General features: G+C 34.6%; 1 protein-coding gene across 3 annotated transcripts in view; it reads left to right on the top strand.

Moving 5' to 3' along the window:
- The window catches only part of Gdap2 (ganglioside induced differentiation associated protein 2), a 158,466-nt gene that overhangs the window by 756 nt on the left and 135,208 nt on the right, over positions 1-22,502 (top strand). The gene's annotated exons all lie outside the window — the stretch shown is intronic.

The following is a 22,502-nucleotide window of genomic DNA, read 5'->3' on the forward strand; positions in this document are numbered from 1 at the left end:
GCAATGACTTCGATTGATCATTTGATTCGAATCGCTTAAATGAAAACAAAAGCTTTAATTTTTCTTTTGTTTTAAAAAAGGCTGTGCTTTTCTTTGAAAAAATTTAATTATATATCTGTTTATTCATTTTTTTTCGATTAAAAAAGTAATGCACTTTTATTCAAATATTTAATTTAAAACTCAAATAATATGCATCGAGTCCATTGTCGCAATGATTATAATTACATTGTATGTGCTGTTAATAATGCTAACAATTTTCATTTTATGAAAAATCTACGGAGATATGTATGCATTAAAAGTCTACGCATTGGAAGTATGTATAATATTATAAATATAATACGTAATTATATGTTGCAATCTATCGTTTACATAAGTACATATACATATGTATATATATACAATCAGTGTATGTATGCATTTTCTATTGTAAAAATAATTCCAAAACTAAGTATGTACATACGTATTTCAAACGAGAAAATCAAATTGTATTTAGTCATGGTGACTGATCACATATTCCACTTCAGTACTCAGTTTTCAAGGTTGCGTCTAAACAAAGAAAACAAACTAACCAATGATATATTGTGGGTATATTACATATACATATATGTATGTAAATATTGATTAGGCATTTTTATATCGACGTAATTCAATTTTTTTTACATTATTTTATGTCACTATCAGGGCTGTGGAGTTGTGGCTTTTTGATGGTTAAAAAAAAAGCGGATCCAATTCCGATATCATATTTATCTACGTATTTATGTATGTACATACATATATTGCTTTTCCTTTATGATGTACATATGTATGTGAATATTGAATATCTTCCGAATGTATGACAGTGATTCACCAATACCCAATGTATGCCGATCTGAGATAGATGATACAAATGTTAAGGTCCTAAAGTCCCAATAAAAGTGATGAAAAATACATTTGAATGAACTTGACAAGTTGACGATATTCTTTAAAACAAGTATGCATATTGCAAGGTACATTAAGAGGGCTGTACACCCGAAACCTTAATTTTGTTACCGTTCCTTTCTTCGATATATATATATATTGAGTGTATGTATACATATATTGAGTGAATGCGACAATATATATCAATATATATATTGAGTGAATGCGACAGTTGCGCTTCGACCAGATAAAACGTATTTTAAATTGACAAAATCGAGGTTTCGTATTCTACTATTTTCACCTCCAAAACTGGACCAATTTAAAAAAAAAATCATCATCGGTATGAGAAAGATAGTTTCTGTGCATCTATCGGCGTATTTTTTTTTAAATCGACCGTTAAATAAGCACGCTGGACCCGTTTCGTGGGTGTAAAAAAGAGGCGATTTTATAGATGTTTGGCGGCTCCTATGTCCTATAAAAAATAATTAATCGAAAAAATAAAACGATAGATGCACCCCAATGGTGGATATCCATAGCATATTAAAAAATAATTTCTCTAGTGCCATAATTGAGGAAGGGAGAAGTATAGTACGTTTGTATGGACAAGGTGCTGCTGTCCAGCCCTCTTAACTTCGTCTCTTACTAGTGTTTTTACCCGGCTTCGCTCGGTATTTGTAACAAAAAACGGCTTAAACATGGCCAATCTAATAATAAACATTTATGAAGTTTATTTCAATAGTTTTATTTTATTTAAATTTATTTGAATATTCATTTGTTTTTTTATTAAATTGAACGTCACGGATTTTACGACCCAAAAAAACATATGTACATACATATACAAAGTCGCTTTCGAAATTATATATTAGATTATTGAATTTATTTTCATCGAGACCTTTTGTATAAACCAGTGTACACCATGTTTCGTTGAGTATTCGTGCACCATATCGCCGCCCGGTCTCGCCGCTCCAGGTATGCCATGCTTATTTTCGTTGTTTTGTTATGAAAAAAATAATTGCATAACATATTGTATTTTCCACAAATAAATTTAGAAAAATGCAAAAAATATATTTTTCATGCCCCTTTAATGAAATTGCTAAATAAAATAATTCCACAAAAAATATTGTATCTACAAAAAGTCAAAAGGAGATTTAAAATGCATGCATAAAAATAATAAAATATTTACCTTATTTAACGTCCAAATTATTTCAAAATTAGGCCATTCGTCGCATTTGTTTGTGAAACTACGACTTATTGTATAATATGTATCTAGAAATACGCGTTATAAAGGTCTGACCGCACTATACGACAACCGAACGATCCGATACTTCACAACAGTGTGCGACAATATTAGGTAAACCGCACTTGAACGACAGATTATGTTAATCATTCGTTCGATACCTCGAAGCAAAATGGACGAAACGGACGCTATTATAGTATCTTTGATATGCGAGGAAGAAGAACAAACAAGAAAACCCAACAGATTATGGCTACATGCTATTTCAAAGTTACGATATGAATAAGGAGAATAGTTGTCGCAAGGCAACCCCCCACTCAACGACACCTTGCGTCAAAGTTGGTCGAAAAGTCAACTTTGACCCAAGGTGTCGTTCTACGTCATGCGACTGTCGCGCAGTGGGATATGTCTCATACAATTTCATACAAACAATATTTGGTCGTGTACTGTTTTGAAGTGAAGGATCGTTCGGTTGTCGCATAGTGCGGTCAGACCTTAAAAGTAAACTTATTTTTTTAAAATCGAAGTCGCGTTTTTTATAACTAGCCATAATTACTGTAAATCTTTAAATAATTACACTGAAGCAAATAACATACCGATGTTTACACCTATCTATTTAGGACACTTTGATTAAATTAATCTCATTTTGGAATCGTATCTATGGAAATATGCGCCAATTCAAAACAAAACAACTCTTTGTGACCATCAGACTATGTATTTACTTATCGATTAGTCATAAAAAAACATTTAAAAATGTCAATTTATTCGAAATACGACCGACACTTAATTTACGCAAATTATATGTTCATTGAATAATAATAGCATTGGGGCTAGTAATTATCATCGTATCTTCCAATAGCTTCTTGGTAGAGACACGTAATTTGGAATATACGCTAATAGATGCTACATTCGTAAAATATGCGAATAGATGCTAAAATAACAAACAAAAGTGAAATTTGCATACAATTAATAGCATTGATAGAAAATTTAGAAGGGTCTTCCTATCCCTTTGCCCATTTATTATGTGAAGAAATTGAGGGGATAAAACAAAGCTTGCAGATTACCATAGACGGTGTTTTTCCTGTCGAAACCAAGCAACTGCTTTTGTCTACTACTGTAAACCAAAGAAGACAGTTGGAGCTGTGTATCCAAGAGGCTGCTCAAAAAGCGTCTTAAAACTAGACTCAAGACTAAATGTGACAAACCTATTCCTCCAAACATTGAGTAAACTATTCAATCCATCTGTTACAGGTACAAAATCTAATATTAATGTTAAAGAAACAGTTTTGTTTTTTAGAAAACTGCCATTGTTTAATGTATTAACAGAGGCTCAATGTTTGGAAGGATATCAGCACTTTTTCAGACAATTAACAGAGAATATAAAAAGTGAATCCACGCCGGATATATTGCTATTATTGATGGCAACAAAAATTAAATATGAAGAGTTTGGTTGTGCAGTTCTAAAATCTATTTGGTGTCCCGTCAATAGTGTGGATGCTGAAAGGTATTTTAGTAAATACAATATAATTTTATTTACTTTATTCTTTACTTTTTAATTTGTTTTCCTTATATTTATCTTTTTCATTTTTGTAAAAATCTATTATTGGACTCGGATGTTACATATATTATTTATTTACTATTTGTTTTTTTATACATATTTCACCCTTTCTGTTGATTTTTCAATTAATAAAATAAAATAAAATAATTCTTACCGATCGTTGCACGAATCTCAAAAAAGAATCTGTAGAAATATGCTCCATGTTGAGTTTTAATAAATTTTAATTGGTATTATATTTTTATATTCATATTTTGTCTTCATATTTTTATATTCGTGTTTTTTGTCGTTTTTTTAATATTCATGTTTTTTTCATTGTAATTTTAAATCCAAAACATTTTTGAATTTTTCTATTATATTTTAATTGTTGTGTTATCTTTAAATTGTATATATGAATATAAATTTGATTAAAATTCATCGACATGTTTTATTATTTATGATTAAACGCTTCATAAAAATACATGCTAAAATTGAACATTTTTAATGCCCTAGAATGCTGAAATGCAAAATGAAAATGTTAAAATTGACAAAAATTGATGCCCAAAACACGGGTCTCTACTTATTGGATAATTTCTCTCGTGATAGTAGCAATTATGTACGTTATTTGAAATAATTAATGGATTTGTTTTTAATTTCGGAACTCCAAGTCAGATTATCTACCGTTAATGAGTTCATCGTCACACAAACCGCGTGATAAAAAAGTGATTAATGAAAATCGAGGAATCAATTTATAATTTATTTCATATGAAATATACCTTAAAACGCAGTTGTACAAGAAAATTTAGCAATAATGAAACCAACACATTTTTCATTGTTTGAAAGTTTTGATTGACACTTTTGCGAAGACAATGTTATGTACTTGAGTTACATTGTGTATTTAAATTATGTAGAATATGATCACATTTTGAATGCAAAAAGTTTGAAAGTTGGAAAAAGCTTATTCTTCATAACAATCATTTTGAGTGGGGTTTACATATTTGAGTGACTTTAAAAATTCATTCACACTAATCACTATTTTTTAATTAGTTTCAAATTCATTATTTTATATTAAAATTGAATTTATCACTTGTACTACTGAGTATATAAGGAGTTTTTTCTTATTTGTTAGATTACACTTTTTAAATATATTACCTTTTGCCATTAGATCCGCCATAGCCGTTCCACATCATGTACACATTGTTTTTTTTATCCCAACCATGCTTACTATTCACGCTAGTAAAAAGTTGAGAAAAAGGAAAACTTCTCTTTAAAATTCTCCAAAAATTAACCCAATATACATATATAAAATATGTACACACATAGAATTTTTAAAAGCTTCTTCAGGGGAATCGCTTAAAATTGTACTGATATTTTATATAGGTATATGTATATTATTTCCCATCTTTAAAATTTTTCCATTATTGAATGTGGTCTGTTATCGCTAGCTTATTTCATACAGGACAGTGACCCAAGTGCCGATGAAATGTGAACGTGATTGATTAGACACGGTTCTATCTTAAGCATTTATGAGAATTTCGTGCAAGATACATTATTCCGAAGGAGGAATCCCGACAGTTTCTATTTTATTTTTTTAAATCCATCCTGAGGACACTGGAGAAATTTTCTTGGGAGATTTAATAACATACATACTTAGAGATCTTAGAGATACTTAGCATCCAGAACCAAGCTATACCAGAAGGATGGAATAACGCAACTATCATTTTAATACACAAAAAAGGCGACAAAAGCGATATCAAGAACTACCGACCCATTAGTTTACTTTCAGCGATCTACAAGCTCTTCACGAAGGTGATTACAGAAAGGCTGAAGAATATCCTCGACGAGAACCAACCTATAGAGCAGGCAGGGTTTAGGGCAAATTTCAGCACAATGGACCACCTCCAAGTAGTTGGCGAACTAATCGAGCGTGCCAACGAATATCAACGGCCATTGTGCCTAGGTTTCGTCGATTATGAGAAAGCCTTCGATACAGTTAGTCATAATGCAGTACTTAACGCTCTACAAACACAGGGAGTGCCGGAACCCTATGTGGGACTGTTAGCTGCAATATATAAGAATGCCACAGCTTCGGTTAAAATGTTTTCAGGTACAGATAGATTTAGCATAGGAAAAGGAGTAAGACAAGGAGATACAATCTCGCCCAAGTTATTCAATGCGGTGCTTGAGGGAGTTTTCAGGAACTTGGATTGGGATACAGCCGGAGTAAGCATCAATGGTCGCTTTTTGAGTCACCTTCGGTTCGCAGACGATATAGTTTTAGTAGCTCGTGATTTAGCTGACCTACTTATCAGACTAACACAGCTGGACAGGGAAAGTAGAAAAGTAGGATTAAAAATTAACGTAGATAAGACTAAACTAATGTTCAATAGTTATTGCATGCCTGATAGCATCCCCTTAGATGATAAACCAGTAGAAGTAGTAAATAATTATTTATATTTAGGTCAAATAATTGACATGTCTGGTAGTAAAGATGAAGAGATAAAGAGACGTATGAAATTAGGATGGAGTGCATTTGGACGGATGAATGCTGTTTTTAAATCAAAAATGCCACTCTGCCTGAAGAAAAGGATCTTTGATCAATGCGTTTTGCCAGTGATGACGTATGGATGTGAAACCTGGACACTGAACGCCAAGATGCTAAACAAAATCCAATGCACTCAAAGAAGTATGGAACGCTGTATGCTTGGCATAACGAGGAAAGACAGAAAGCGGAACACGTGGGTGAGAAGCATGACAAGGGTAGTGGACATAGTGGATAGAGTGAAGAGATTGAAATGGCAATGGGTGGGTTACGTAGCTAGGAGGATGGACGAAAGGTGGACAAAAGAAGTGCTTGAATGGTACCCGAGATAAGGCAAAAGAGTAAAAGGAAGACCGCAAGGAAGATGGGTGAACGAAATCAGAAAAATGTGCGGAATGAGATGGATGAGTGTTGCGCAAAACAGAGACGAGTGGAAGCGTGTTGGAGAGGCCTTCATCCAGCAGTGGATGGCGAATGGCTGTAAATGATGATGATGATACTTAGAGATGGGCAAAAATGCGAATTTTGAACGAACGGGAAAAAAACGGAAAATTGGAGCATTTTTACATAAAACTGTATTTTTTTAATTAAAATTGACCAAAATAACACAACATATTTTAGTACATAGGTAATAATTAAAGAAAGGTCACATTAATTTAAACATAAGAGTTTTTATAAAATTATTTGGATGTCAAATATCACATTCATTCAAAATGTATGCATACAATACATTTAAATGTAATACAAAATCCTCTTTAACATTGAAAATTTTATGTATTTATATTTCTACAATAGATAAAGGATAGTTTGATGCGTATATTGCTTTAGCAAATGCTCTATCGAGTTGATGACATTCATAATCAGTAATATTGTCAAAATATGATTGTATTCGCCTACGTCTTACGGTAAATTTGCAGTAGATGCAATGCATGAATATTCAGAAGTAGTGGGCTGATCTATCGCATCTACAAAAATCAATAATATCGTTATCAATTAAAAGTGATGTCTCAACTACGTGATTTTTTTTCTCTATTTTCTTGATATTAAGCGCACGTAGATACATGATTTGTCATTTTTGTAGTATTTGGAAAATTATATTTCGTATCACAATATCTACATACAGCTTCAAACTTCTTATTTGTTCCGAATTCTTGCTGAATTATTTTAAAGTGATTCTAAACTGTTGATTTTGGTTATATCATTTTCTAATGGGATGAAAATATGAATGAATAATATAATTATATTTTTGAATGAATGAAACCAAATGATATTGAAAATAATTTATTACCTTGGTTGAAAACTCTTTATATCCAAGATTCCGAATTCCGAGGCCGTCGTAGTTGCCACTTGTAAACCGCGTATTTCGAACAAGCGAGAATAACTAATAGGTAGAGGCGCCTATTTTGGGCATCTATTTTTGTCAATTTTAGCATTTTCATTTTTGCATTTTAGCGTTTTAGGGCATTTAAAATGTTCAAGAGTTTAATTTTAAATAATAAAAAAATTTGGTGAATTTGAATAAAATTTATATACATATACATATACAATTTAAAGACAACACAACAATTAAAAAAATAATAGAAAAATTCAAAAATGTTTTGGAATTAAAATTTCAATGAAAAAAACATGAATATAAAATATAATACCAATTAAAATTTATTAAAACTCAACATGGAGCATATTTCTACAGATTTTTTTTTTGAGATTTGTGCGACGATCGGTAACAATTACATTGTATTTACTAAAATACCTTTCAGCATCCACACTTTTGTCTACTATTTACAGTAGTAGACAAAAGCATTTGCTTGGTTTCGACAGGAAAAACACCGTCTATGGTAAACTGCAAGCTCTGTTTTATCCCCTCAATTTCTTCACATAATAAATGGGCAAAGGGATAAGAAGACCCTTCTAAATTGTCCATTAATTTTATGCAAATTTCACTTTTGTTTGTTATTTTAGCATCTATTCGCATATTTTACGAATGTAGCATCTATTCGCATCTATTCCGAATTTTAGCATCAATTAAGCATTAATAGCAAAATGCCCAAAATACGTGTCTCTACTAATAGGTTATATACGTGATGTATCCGACTCAAACACAAACCGGACATTTACAGTGAAACTACATGAAAACGTTTCGATTCATTCAAGTGTTGCATGTGTCAATGGCATTGACTCAATGCGAGTTTCTAAAAATGTGTCGATTTGAAAATCTGATTGATATACATTTTTTTCAATTTTCCCAAAATTTCCGTCGCCCAAAGTTCCCAGGGAAAAAAACACGGTTTATTCCCGGGAATAATCCGGGTTTATTCCCGGGAATAAACCGGATTTTTTCCCGCCGGCACATCTCTAATTACATACATACCTTAGTACGTCACGTCATTAATGGTGAGGGTAAAGATATTGAAACGGCAATGGGTGGGCCACGTAGCTAGAATAACGGAAGCAAGTCCTCAAATGGTACCCAAGAGAATGTAAACAGGTGCAAGGGAGATACGTGGATGAAATCAGAAAAAAATGTGTGGGATTAGATGGATGAAAGTTAGCCAAAATGGAGATGAATCTTGAAATCTTGGAAGAAGATTCTTGGAGAGACCTTCATCCAGCAGTGAGTGGATGACGAATGACTATTAATGCTGATTATGATGATATGTACGTATGTACGTATATTATGCCTCATTCTATAAATATTATTAGACGTTTTACTTACAATTTAATTAATTATTTGTACTGTAAATCAGGTGTCAGACGTGTCAGTAAGGTAGTAAGTGCTACGAAGGTAAATCTAATTCGCGTGATTAGATAGTAGCAGTCATTGACGCTCTTTTGTTGGATAGACGTTGCCAATATCTAAACTGGGTACATATGTATGTACATACATGCAGTGTAACTATCATGGTGTTCTAAATTCTAAATTGTCAGGCCGATGCGACTACGCAGTATTGCTATAATAAGGTTTTGCAATACCGAATTAATAGCTTTTATATTAGTAACGTGACGAATTTTTCACCTTGCCAATTACGATCACGCAACGAGAACTGTAATTATTGCGATCACAATGGAATTTGAATTTTCCGTGAAAATTTTACTGGCTTTTGTTTTCCTTTTATGTGCCGCTTCAAATTGCCCTCTGAAACTACGTTTGTACATATTGAAATCACGTGGAAATTTTCGAACATCATCGCTTTTTTTCCGAAGCGGAAGGTGAACGAACGTTCGTATTATCATTTTTCTGACGTTGTTTTTGTACTCGGCCGGAAATGGTCTCGTAGATTTTCAGTGCAATTTGGTAAAGTAGTTCAGATAAAGCAGTCGTCATTACAGTCAATTTCGACCGACTCCGACTTTGATTTCGCATTTAAGTCGCTTTTTATATATAAATAATTTCAATTTAATTAAAAATATATATAATTTCAATTTATGTATATAAATAATTTCAATTTAATTAAAAATATATATACTTTCAATTTATGTATATAAATAATTTCAATTTAATTAAAATATATATATTTAATTGTTTTATGTGAAAACAAAAAAAAATGGTTCAAAACCTCACTAAAAAAAATTACATAATTACGTATTTTATATGGCGGGAACGATTGTTCAATTAATTTAAAAAAAAAAAAGCAAATTGAAAAGTTTGTATTTGGCGTGATGTTTGTGGCCATTAGCTCAGTTTAGACCTATATGAGGCTATTTTGAGATGACTGGGTCGATACGCGGCAAAGTCGTCTCAGCGAAAAATGTTTAGGCTTTTTATCGATTTATTATGTTAGGCCAGCGTTAGGACACACACACATATTACCGTATTTATTATTCTGTCTATTGTAGTGTTCAGTATTTTTTTTTAATAAAGGTTTATTATTTAAAACGTGTCTATATTATTATATATATTAAAAAATAAAAGGTAGGGAGGCGCGGAAAAAAAAATTTTTTTTAGGGAGGCGTAGTAGCATAAAGTTTGGAAACCGCTGATATAAGTGGAAATGACGTCCGCCATTACGATGGTGATAAAAAATCGTAATAGACACGTTTGTAATATTCCGTCATATTTCTTCTTGACGTCTATCGTCCGAATTGATGAGTTCAGATTGTTCGTCCAGTTTGTTCGTTTTAGACTCTTCTTACTTGGAACTCTGGAGATTTGACTGACTCCAACTCGGAATCGATTACTGATCACGTTTTCATGATCCAGAAAAAATGTGTGTGTGTGTCTGTTTATTTTGGGGATTTTTTTCAAATCCCCTTTTTTTAAGTTTATGAATTCAATTATCTCCCAAACCGATAACGAAATCTAATTGAAATTTTATCTGAAGAGGTGGTATTATTTTTTTTTTTGTAACAAAATCGTAGTAAATTTTAAAAAGAGTTTTCTTATTTTACACTATTTTGCAGTTTTAATATTTGCGAGACATTACATATCGCTGGCTTTTATCGTTGCAAATTAAAATGGCTTAACGTATACATATAGTTAGTTAGTAGGTAACTACATAACTACTAAGGCTTCCAATCCCGGGATCCCGGTGTTTTCTGGTACCGTGAATCCCGATGCTGAATATTGGGATTACGATGCTGGCAGAAATTTCTTTAAAAATGTTATTTTTACAAAAATAATATGGAAAAAAACATAAAACAACATTATATAATGAACAAAGGGATGAGCAATGAAAGTTATAGTCCATTTGTTTGCCACCCGTTTCGACGCCGGCTTGCCGTTTCCACGAAATGGTATGAACGGCCTGTATTGTGTCGCAGATATTGTGCTCAACCGCAATGATATTTGAATCATATTTTAACTGATTCGAACTCAGACTCGACCACTGATTACGTTTTATGATCTAGAAAAAAATGTGTGTGTGTGTATCTTGTGTTTCTGTGTGAGTGGCTGTATGTTTATTGTGTTTCAGTGTATTTTGGGGATTTTTTGAACACTATTCGTCCTATCGAACTGAAAATTTTTATCGATACCCCGTAAATTTTTTTCAAATTTTTAAGTTGACCGAAAATGGTACCTCCCCTTGTAGGTGTCCTCTTTCTTTTTAAGTTTTTCAATTTAATTATCTCCCAAACCACTAATCAAATCAGACTGAAATTTCTCTACTTGTAATAGAAATTATTAATATTATACCCCAATATTTTTAAAATATTTTTTCCTAAACCGAAAGTAGTTCTTTTAATTTATTTAACTGAAATTTATATCTAGAGTTTTAAGTTTTATACCCAGTTATGTATAAAGTTGGTGAGCATCCCTCAACCGGAAGTGGCAGTTTACTCTTGATCAATTTTTTCTTCCACTATTTTTTTCGACCCCTTTAACATGTGTGCTCTTCACGTAAAAATTCAAATATAATTTTTGTATCAATGTGATGAAAATAAAAGAAATCACTAAATTTAATAATCCGGAAGTGGGATTTTTTTCTCTTAGAAAGGTCAAAAATGTTGTCGCCTCGATCTGTCCACATCCCTGAACGTATTAAGCTGAAAATTTATATTTGTATTCTTTATGTACTAACTTAGAGCTGCTAACGTTTTGGTCAGAATTCGTGAGCCGGAAGTAGTAATGTTTTTAATAACAATATTTCATTATTTTAGTTTGACCTTTTAAATTATTGCTGCTGCTAAGGTTTTGGTCTAACATAGAGTTGATAAGGTTTTGGTCGGAATTCGTAAGCCGGAAGTAGAACTTTAGTCTTGTGTAAGTTTTCCTATATTTGTGTTCAATTTGTAATGAAACTGCTCATAGCCGGTATGTGTGAACGTGTATGTACATATGTATATATTTATGTTCAATTATCGAATTTTGTTTTTTATCCTTCTTATATTCCTCAAATACATAGATAAAGTCGTAGGTTGGTCACATCCGAATTTTTTACATACAGTAAATGTGGTTGGAGTTTTTTTTATATTAGGTGAATTTGTTTCGATGAATAAATACTAGACGGTACAAACTATTTGTAAAAAACAAATCAATAAATCAAAGCGATGTTTTTAACTTTATTTAATTACATTTTCGGATGTGATTTATTTAATCTTAGAAATTTATGAATGCGAACCGAAAATTTCAAGAATGTAGCCAAACTCTCAAAATTAGTACGCCAATGTGGGAGTATTTTTTGCGTGAAACATCGGGAGAGTTTGCAAAATGCAGTTGAAGTTTTTGAAATATGAAAACATGCAATTGAACTTTTTTTTCTTTTGATTTGAAATATTTGAAATCCCGGTGCTAGCACCGCGATCCCGGGATCGGAAATTCCCAGCACTGCAATCCCGGTGCTGAAGTAACCTTCCGAGATTGGAAGCACTACTAACTACACTACCGTACTCGGCAGAAAATGAAGTTCGTATGAAGATTGTGGCTAAACGGAGATTGTGGTTCCAACCGCCAATTCAATTTCGTGAACGATATGCAGTGCCTCCGATACATCGTTATTTAACCCTTTGGCTGCTACGAGGTTTTTCAAAATCCAAGCGGAAAATGCTAACATTTGTAATTATTTTGAAAAAAAAATAATATATTATTTTTTTTTACATACTTCGCCGAACGCGCGTAATTTTTGTAATACTTTATATACATTTTTAAGAAGCAGTTGTGGACTCGCGCTCTCTCTTTCTGTCTTGCTTTTACATACGCGCGTGCGAAAGATAATAACATATATACACTAAATAAGTTTTGACGATTGTTTTCCGACGCATTATTTTTTTCAATAATCTAATTTTAGACATCGATGTATCTTTATAACATGCAATACATTTGAAACAGGTAGCGGTCTTTCTCTCTTTCTTTCTTGGTTTTAATTGTGTACGTGTGAGCGAGACATACATGGATGCGAAGTTTCAAATAATCAAATAATTTTTCAACATGTATCATAAACATTTTGTATGCATTTCAGTTGCATTTGATTGATTGCACGAATTCGTGACCTACATATATAATTGAAAGCGGATTTCTATTGTTTTTTGTTAATATTACATTTATTTTAACTCTGCAAAATGATAACGGACAGTGAAAGTGACGAAAGTGAAACAATAGCTCCTCACCGAGGAACTCGACAAATCAGCAGCCTTACTGATTCTGAAAATGAATTTATCGACAATAATCAATTCCCAAGTAATAACTCTTTATATGACTTTGACAACGAACCCGAAATTGACTTTGATGATGAACCCGAAATTGAAGAGCTTTTATTTAAAAAATTGATAAATATTTATAAAGCTTGATTGAAAAATAAATATAAATACGTATATAAAAAAAATGTTTCGTGCCACTGATGCGCTGGCGGCTCACAGAAAGTATTGAAATACGACAATTAATGACGACAACAACGATCGTCGTCGCAATCTTCGCCGATTTCAAAACAACGATTTATCGTTGTTGTAGCAGTCAAAGGGCTAAGAACCCCCCCCCCCTCCCCCTCCACCAGCAAAAGGATGAGGTTCGAACGTAAATTACACATTTTTGCAGTATTGCGTTTTCGTTATTTTATTTTATTTTATTTTTATTTTATTAATTGAAAAATCAACAGACAGGATGTACATAGATATGTATAAAAAAACAAATAGTAAATAAATAATATATGTAACATGTGAGTCCAATAATAGATTTTTACAAAAATGAAAAAGATAAAAAATATCTGATGAAATTTGATTTTGAACGAATCGTACGAATAATCCCGCTTAGTATTGGAGGAAATTTTAACGATTTTCTAGTTTGTATTTGTGTATTTATGTAGTATTTTAAGTTTAATACGTTTTAATGTTTTAAGTTCAAACTTTTATGCGATTTTTATTACATATTCGAATAATATTAAGACAGATAGATACCTATGAAAGCTCTCAACAACTTTTATTTTTAAAATACTGATGGGAACGTGAAAAAAATGACAATTTTATGAAAAAACCGCTTCCACCATACGAATGGCCATTATGAGCGAGGCGCGCTTTGTATGAGAGTACTCTTCTAGCAAACCAGTGACATGAATTCTCGCTATTCTGTCAAAACCCAATTAAACTAAAATAGATGACTGACTATTGAGCATTTTTTTTAAATAGTAAAAACTTTAGTGTTTTACAAAAAATGTACGAAAAAAAAATAAAAAACACTTGAAATTTTTGTCGATATAAATTGATTTTTTAGAGGTTTATAACGTTGTTTAAAATCTATGGAAATTTTTATTTCACGTTCTATTGATACGGCGTAAGCTCCCACTAGGTTCATCGTGGAAAATCCAAATTTCACATTTTTCGCTCCGGCCTAATGTACATACATATGTATGTACAGTATTTTCCAATGTACCGATAAGTCTTCTTACGTAATCCATTTCCACCTTTCAATTGGAAATCATAAAAGTTTTTATGTCCGCAATGTATAGTTATCTTAAATTACATTGGTTAACCACGTTGTATATGGCATGTCCTATGAAATGGTATATTCACTTAAATATAATACATATTATAATGGTCGAATTTTGAGTAAGTATGGTGGTGTTTTGTTTATTTATTTTATACACACATACATATTTGCAGGCTATTGAATGTGTCAGTCGGCATTTTTTTTTAATTAGTGGCTATTAGTCTCTGTATGAATATATTCCAGGCTCATAAGAAATGGGAAATATCGTATTTTTATTATCATCTGGAAACTATTTTTAACTTATTTCTGACAATACCAAATTTCGTATAGCACTTTTTCAAGATAAAATTTATTGTAATCGAAAACATTAATAAAACGAAAACATTGATTCTAAAAGGGTTTCGTCAGTGCGTTGCTTGTGTAACTAATATAATTTAACATTGTCGAAAATATCGAAGGTAAGAAAAATTACAAGGGTCATACACCTGTACGTATCTAATCTATAATTTGGAAAGAGACTTTGTATGTATGTAAATATCCTTGGTCGTCGTCGTCGTCGTCTTCGTCGTCGTCGTCGTCCGTAGATCGGTGACGACATCGAACACGTGATTCGATTTTTTTTTTTTTCGATCCATGGGCGCCGATTTGTTTTATTCGTTTCGCGAGTAGCTTCATGGGGCCCCGCCAGGGGCGCCACAAGGGGCGCAGCCCCGTGGGGCCCCGAAGGGGGCCCGGAGGGCGCTGCCTCATGGGGCGCAGCCCCATGGGGCTCAAAAGGGGGCGCAGCTTTATGGGGCACAGCCTTATCGGCCGCAGCCTTATGGGGCGCAACCTTATGGGGCGCAGCCTTATGGGGCGCTGTCTTATGGGGCGCAGCCTTAGGGGCGCAGCCTTATGGGGCACCGCCTTATGGGGCGCCGCCTTATGGGGCGCCGCCTTATGGGGCGCCGCCTTATGGGGCGCCGCCTTATGGAGCTTAGCCACATGGGGCCCCGAAGGGGGCGCAAGGGGGCGCAGCCTCATGGGGCGCAGCCCCATGGGGCCCCAAAGGGGGCGCAGCCTCATGGGGCGTAGCCCCATGGGGCCCCGAAGGGGGCGCAGGGGGGCGCAGCCTCATGGGGCGTAGCCTTATGGGGCGCTGTCTTATGGGGCGCAGTCTTATGGGGCGCCGCCTTATGGAGCTTAGCCGCATGCGGCCCCGAAGGGGGCGCAGCCTCATGGGGCCCCGAAGGGGGTGCAGCCTCATTGGGCCCCAAAGGGGGCGCAGCCTCATGGGGCGCAGGGGGGCGCAGCCTCATGGGGCGCAGCCTCATGGGGCGCCGCCTTATGGGGCGCTGCCTTATGGGGCGCCGCCTTATGGGGCGCAGCCTTATGGGGCGCTGTCTTATGGGGCGCAGCCTTATGGGGCGCCGCCATATGGGGCGCCGCCTTATGGGGCGCTGCCTTATGGGGCGCCGCCTTATGGAGCTTAGCCGCATGGGGCCCCGAAGGGGGCGCAGCCTTATGAGGCGAAGCCCTAAACGGCAACTGATCATGGGGGCGAAGCCCTAATAGGCATTAACTAAGGGGGGCGAAGCCCTAGGCGGCATTTAATCATGAGGGTGCGGAGGGGCGAAGCCCCAAAAGGCATTAATTATGGGGGGCGAAGCCCTAAACGGCATTTAATAATGGGGGCGCGGAGGGGCGAAGCCCTAAAAGGCATTAACTAAGGGGGGCGAAGCCCTAAACGGCATTTAATAATGGGGGCGCGGAGGGGCGAAGCCCTAAAAGGCAACTGATAATGGGGGCGAAGCCCTAGACGGCAATTAACCATGGGGACGTGGAGGGGCGAAGCCCTTATCGGCAACTGATCATGGGGGCGAAGCCCTAGACGGCATTTAATCATGAGGGTGCGGAGGGGCGAAGCCCCAAAAGGCATTAAATAAGGGCGGCGAAGCCCTAAACGGCAGTTAATCATGGGGGCGCGGAGGGGCGAAGCCCTAAAAGGCAACTGATCATGGGGGCGAAGCCCTAGACGGCATTTAACCATGGGGACGTGGAGGGGCGAAGCCCTTATCGGCAATTGATCATGGGGGCGAAGCCCTAGACGGCAATTAACCATGGGGACGTGGAGGGGCGAAGCCCTAAAAGGCAACTGATCATGGGGGCGAAGCCCTAGACGGCATTTAATCATGAGGGTGCGGAGGGGCGAAGCCCCAAAAGGCATTAGTTAAGGGGGGCGAAGCCCTAAACGGCAGTTAATCATGGGGGCGCGGAGGGGCGAAGCCCTAAAAGGCATTAGCTAAGGGGGCGAAGCCCTAAACGGCAATTAATCTTGGGGGCGCGGGGGGCGAAGCCCTAAAAGGCATTAACTAGGGGGGGCGAAGCCCTAGACGGCATTTAATCATGGGGGTGCGGAGGGGCGAAGCCCTAAAAGGCATTAACTAAGGGGGGCGAAGCCCTAAACGGCAATTAATCTTGGGGGCGCGGGGGGCGAAGCCCTAAAAGGCATTAACTAAGGGGGGCGAAGCCCTAGACGGCTTTGAATCATGGGGGCGCGGAGGGGCGAAGCCCTAAAAGGCAACTGATCATGGGGGCGAAGCCCTAAACGGCAATTGCTCATGGGGCGTGGAGGGGCGAAGCCCTAGAAGGCAAAGGCTCAGGGGGGTGCCGAGGGCGAAGCCCTAGAAGGCAAAAAAAAAAATTTTTTTTTGATTTTTTAAAAAAAAATTTTTGATTTTTTTTTTTGATTTTTTTTTTTTTTTATTTTTTTTTTAATTTTTTTTTTAAATTTTTTTATAAAATTTTTAAATTTTTTTTTTTTTTTTTAATTAAATTAGCTTAGTCATGTTTAAGCGGTTTATATTATAAACACTGAGCGAAGCCGGGTAATACAGCTAGTGTACATATATATATGTAATAAAATATTGCTTCATCTTTATTTTACGACCCAGAAATGTGAAAAGATCCAAGCAACTATTTGGGCTTATATCGTTGTATGTATGTAGATCATGAAAAGCGATTTGGGTTCAACTGGGATAATTAATCACGTTACGCCATTATTAAAATAAAGACTTCGGAAATATATCCATAATGACAAAATTTTGCAAACCTTAAATCAAGAAAGATGAATTTTAAAATCGTTGAGCTAAGTTAAATTTATTTTTTTGTAGAAGATGGATGGAAGGCAAGAGATGTAGAAATTTATAAAAACAATGAATAAATATAACAAAATAACATCAGAGCCCAGTTATAGATTTTTACAAAATACATAATATATCTAGTACATATAGACCAAGGTTGCCCAAACTATGTTCCGCGGAACACTAAATAGATATTTCGGGACGAGTCTGACTTAAGAGTTCCCCAATGTATCAAAAAAAGTTGTCATTTGTTTACTTCCGTTTTCCACGACGAATGCGAAGTGGGATTCTCTAATTATGTTGTAACGAAAACAAAATACAGAAATAGACTCGACGTCACGGCAGATATAAGAATTCAACTGACCAATATTGTACCTGGTATGAAAAAAAATTGCAGTTTATGAACTCAAAATCAACAGTCATTGAGAATTTAATGATATTTTTTTCAAAAACAATTTTTATATATTTATTTTTACTATTATAAATTACCTAACTTAAAAAATAAGCCAAGTGTTCCGTCAAAATTTTCGGATTTGCCAAGTGTTTCGTCACTGAAAAAGTTTGGGAAACCCTGATATATGTAGACAGGCAAATGAGAAAGAAAAGAATAATAAAAACTAAAATACAACTAAATAGGACAATGCATAATTAAACATAAAGTGATATAATATAATTGGATAAACATAAAGTGATATAATTATTATACTAATAGTCATATTTAAATATGTATCAACAAACAATTTTAATTATTTCATCTCATATTTTTTTAAATCAGGCTTAGGGGGAGGTGAGGGGGTCTTAGATAAATTTTGCAGGAGAGCCCAAAACTCCTAGCTACGCCACTGGATTTCGTGAACTTAAAAAAGGCAGAACCAATGTTGTGGTCATTGTATTTTTTGTCGCAGTCAACTTTTACGGCAGATGGCCAAATATGAAAATTTAAATAATTGACGGAACATTTTTAAAACAAATTACACTGAGCAACAAAAAATCACGTTTTTGAGTTACCAGAGCGGAGACTTACCAATCTTTACTAAGTTTGACCCACTGAATTCGAATATGATATTGATTTTTGTTGGTGGGTGATCGTTTACGAGTAGGGTATCTGATTTCCCGGACTTTTTCAATTCCCGGGACACGGGACGGAGCCCGGGGTCATTCCCGGGATTCCCGGGATCCCGATACACACGTTAAAAAACTTTTTTTTCAATTTAATATATTTTTTATTAATAAAAAATATTTATTTATACATAATATACATATCTATTAACTCGAAAAAATGTAATTATAAAAATTAACTTATTTAAAGTAGCTTCTTAAGAATACTAAAATATTTAAATGAGAATCCGAAAGTCTAATTCTAGATTTGGTACAAAAATTTCCAGCAATGGAAAAAACCCTTTCAGTTTCGGTCGAAGTCGGTTTTATTGTTAAAAAGGACGAAAACAATTTTTTTAAATTATCGGTTTTTTCTCGTGTCAGCATGTATATTTTAATTTCTTTTTTAAAGTCGAGGTTATTTTTATTTACGTTATTTTGTATATTCTTATTTGATAACTCCTTATTTAATTCTTCATTCATCGTCAAACACACAATTGTTTCGTCTTCATCCAAATCTAAAAGAGTTTGTTCCATTGTGGAATCGTCAATACAAGAAGGATATACTCGCTTCATAATAACTATTATGTGAAACTTCACCGTAGGATATATAATATAATACATTCGCTTTTATAACAACATTTAAAGAATGTTTTGTTCGGTATAAAATCAGAATTATTTAAATTTTGTGTTAAAAAAATCAGTTTTAGGCTTCTTCTTTCTTCTATTTTAATTTTTAAGAATATTTTACGATTCTTTGTGTATTTGATTTATTATTTCCCTTCGTGCAGTCGTGAAAATGTTTAAAAGATTTTTTAAAATCCAATTCCCGGGATTCGAGATAAAAATTCCCGGGACACGGGACAACAAACACTCCGTTAATTCCCGGGAATGTCTGTACTGGGTCGACCCGGGTCAGAAACCCTATTTACGAGATATGAGCGTTTAAAAAAATCCGTGATTTTTACAGTTTTTTGGCTTTTGCGGTCTTTAACTCAAAATTTAGGATTGTTACGCTGAAAGTGAGTATTGGAATCAATAGTCAGATATTTTTCCTATTAATTGTTATATTTCATTGCTTTAAAATACTTCTAATTAATTGTCTAGCGAATTTTAAAAGTCAAAAATATATTTTTTTTACGGATTTTTTTTCTGTCCTATTTTTCATTTATTTGGCAAATTTTTTATTTCACCACGTTTATAAGGATTGGTTTTCTATCTCAATATTTTTTTTTTATCTAAACGTACTCAAGCGGTAATTGCAATTTAAATGCTTTCGTTGTGTATATGGTTGTACCCTCCCCCATCAACCTCCATTCATCTACATGGCCTTCTGTAACAAGATGGGGTGTTGACCCGCGTGTGAAACTGGGTCGAGACTAACCTCACCCCTACTACACATCTTCAAATCATTCCCGTTCATCGAATAAACAATGTCGTAAAACGTACACACGATAACAAATATTTGAATAGTTTTATATGCAGGTATTGTTTATTGGACGTTTTCTGCTTTACTTTTCAAAACGTCGCGAACGAAAATAGAAACATATCTGACATCATTAGGTGGAACTGCTATTTTTATCATAATATAGGTACATACATATGTATGTACAGATTTGACGTCGGATATTTCCGGTTTGATTGCACAACCTGTTCCCAAAACAGGGCACTCGAGGGTTACGTGCCGGCGGCCGCCATGTTTGAGAAGCGCGTTCGACCCTGCAAAAGTATGTTAAATTTTCTTTCTTTGACGGGACGCACGTGCGCGTAAAATTCAATTTGATATGTGCAAGTCGGACAAAAGGCGTGGGATTAAAGACGCCTAAAAAGTTGAAAGGGGAAGGAGATGCGGTGGTACCACGGTTTTTTTTCTTTTTGAAAAGAAAAAATATTTAGTAAATTTTCATTATTTATTTTTTCAATATATATACATATACATTATATATACATATACATTATATATACATATACTAAAAATAACGTTTCAATAACAGAAGCCAGACAAAATTATAATATAGCAACCGTTTGCAGATCGGCATAGACATTCACGATTTTCATATTTTCCGAAAAATTATTAAAATATCATCGTTTTATATTGTTGAATATATATATATATATATATATATATATATATATATATATATATATATATATATATATATATATATATATATATATATATATATATATATATATATATATATACGTTCGAGCAGACAAATGGGCAACGTGCTTGCATTTTTCACGCAATCGGCAATTCTCTTGCCGAATGCTTGTAATAGAAAATTTCATGGATTCGGTGTAACAAATATATATATTCTTCGTGGAAGCGACAATCAGTCGACGGAATGTGCATATGTGACCGGTGACCCTGGATCTCGAGACAGGTCTATTAAGGGTGGCACGCGAGTGTATGTATGGGGTCTACGTGACTTGACAGAATGTTAAATGACAAAAAACGCAAATATCGGAAGGCAAAGATCCGATCAAATATCGGAAGGCAAAATCTGCTCGCGCAAATTAAGTGAGTATGTACCGATTACCATGCACCATTTTTTTTTTATCTTTCGACTTACGATCTTTCGATTTTCGATCTTTGCCTTCCGATATTTGCGTTTTCTGTCATTTAACATTCTGTCAAGTCACGGAGACCGGTATGTATGTATATGTACATAGAGGTAACGCACGCTGACTGCAAGCCAGGCTTCATCCCGGTCAAAGTAATATATAAAATAATTATAATATACTTATAACTTATCAATATACATATTCAAATACTACTTTAAAATATAATTCATTTGCACTGTTTTGCATTAAATAAATTCTTTAGATTTTGGTGCATTTCACAGGAGTTGTTAAAGTGTAAAGAATTAATGATAAAAAGTAATGGCCACTGAAGATCAAGATATTAAGAAGTGAACAAAGCAAATCTGTGACGGTGGAAAGAGTTGCAAAAATTGTTAAAAATTTTAATGTTAATTTATATCATGTAAAATTATCTACTGTGTATGAACACACAGTCAGTTCCATTGTATTTTTTGTAATTATCAACTACATATTTTACAGTAAAATTTAAATTGCAAAGTTAAAGAAAATGTTAAGAATGTAACTCTTTTGCCACTTCAATCGCTCTTTTTGAAGTAATCCCATCCTCTTAATATTATACATATTAGAGTATTGTAATTTAAATTAAAACATTTGTCTGCATTTGGATGCCAGTCCGGAAGATGTGCATGTTACCGCAGTCAATTTGTCTGCAATTCTGCCTGTCACGGTGGCAGAAGTTGCAAAAATTACATATATATATATATATATATATATATATATATATATATATATATATATATATATATATATATATATATATATATATATATATATATATATATATATATATATATATATATACATATATCATCATCATCATTTACAGCCATTCGCCATCCACTGCTGGATGAAGGCCTCTCCAACACGCTTCCACTCGTCTCTGTTTTGCGCAACACTCATCCATCTCATTCCGCACATTTTCCTAATTTCGTTCACCCATCTTCCTTGCGGTCTTCCTTTTACTCTTTTGCCTTATCTCGGGTACCATTCAAGCACTTCTTTTGTCCACCTTTCGTCCATCCTCCTAGCTACGTGACCCGCCCATTGCCATTTCAATCTCTTCACTCTATCCACTATGTCCACTACCCTTGTCATATTTCTCACCCACGTGTTCC

Source organism: Arctopsyche grandis, chromosome 1 (assembly GCF_051622035.1).
Source record: "Arctopsyche grandis isolate Sample6627 chromosome 1, ASM5162203v2, whole genome shotgun sequence".
Taxonomy (NCBI): Eukaryota; Metazoa; Arthropoda; class Insecta; order Trichoptera; family Hydropsychidae; genus Arctopsyche; species Arctopsyche grandis.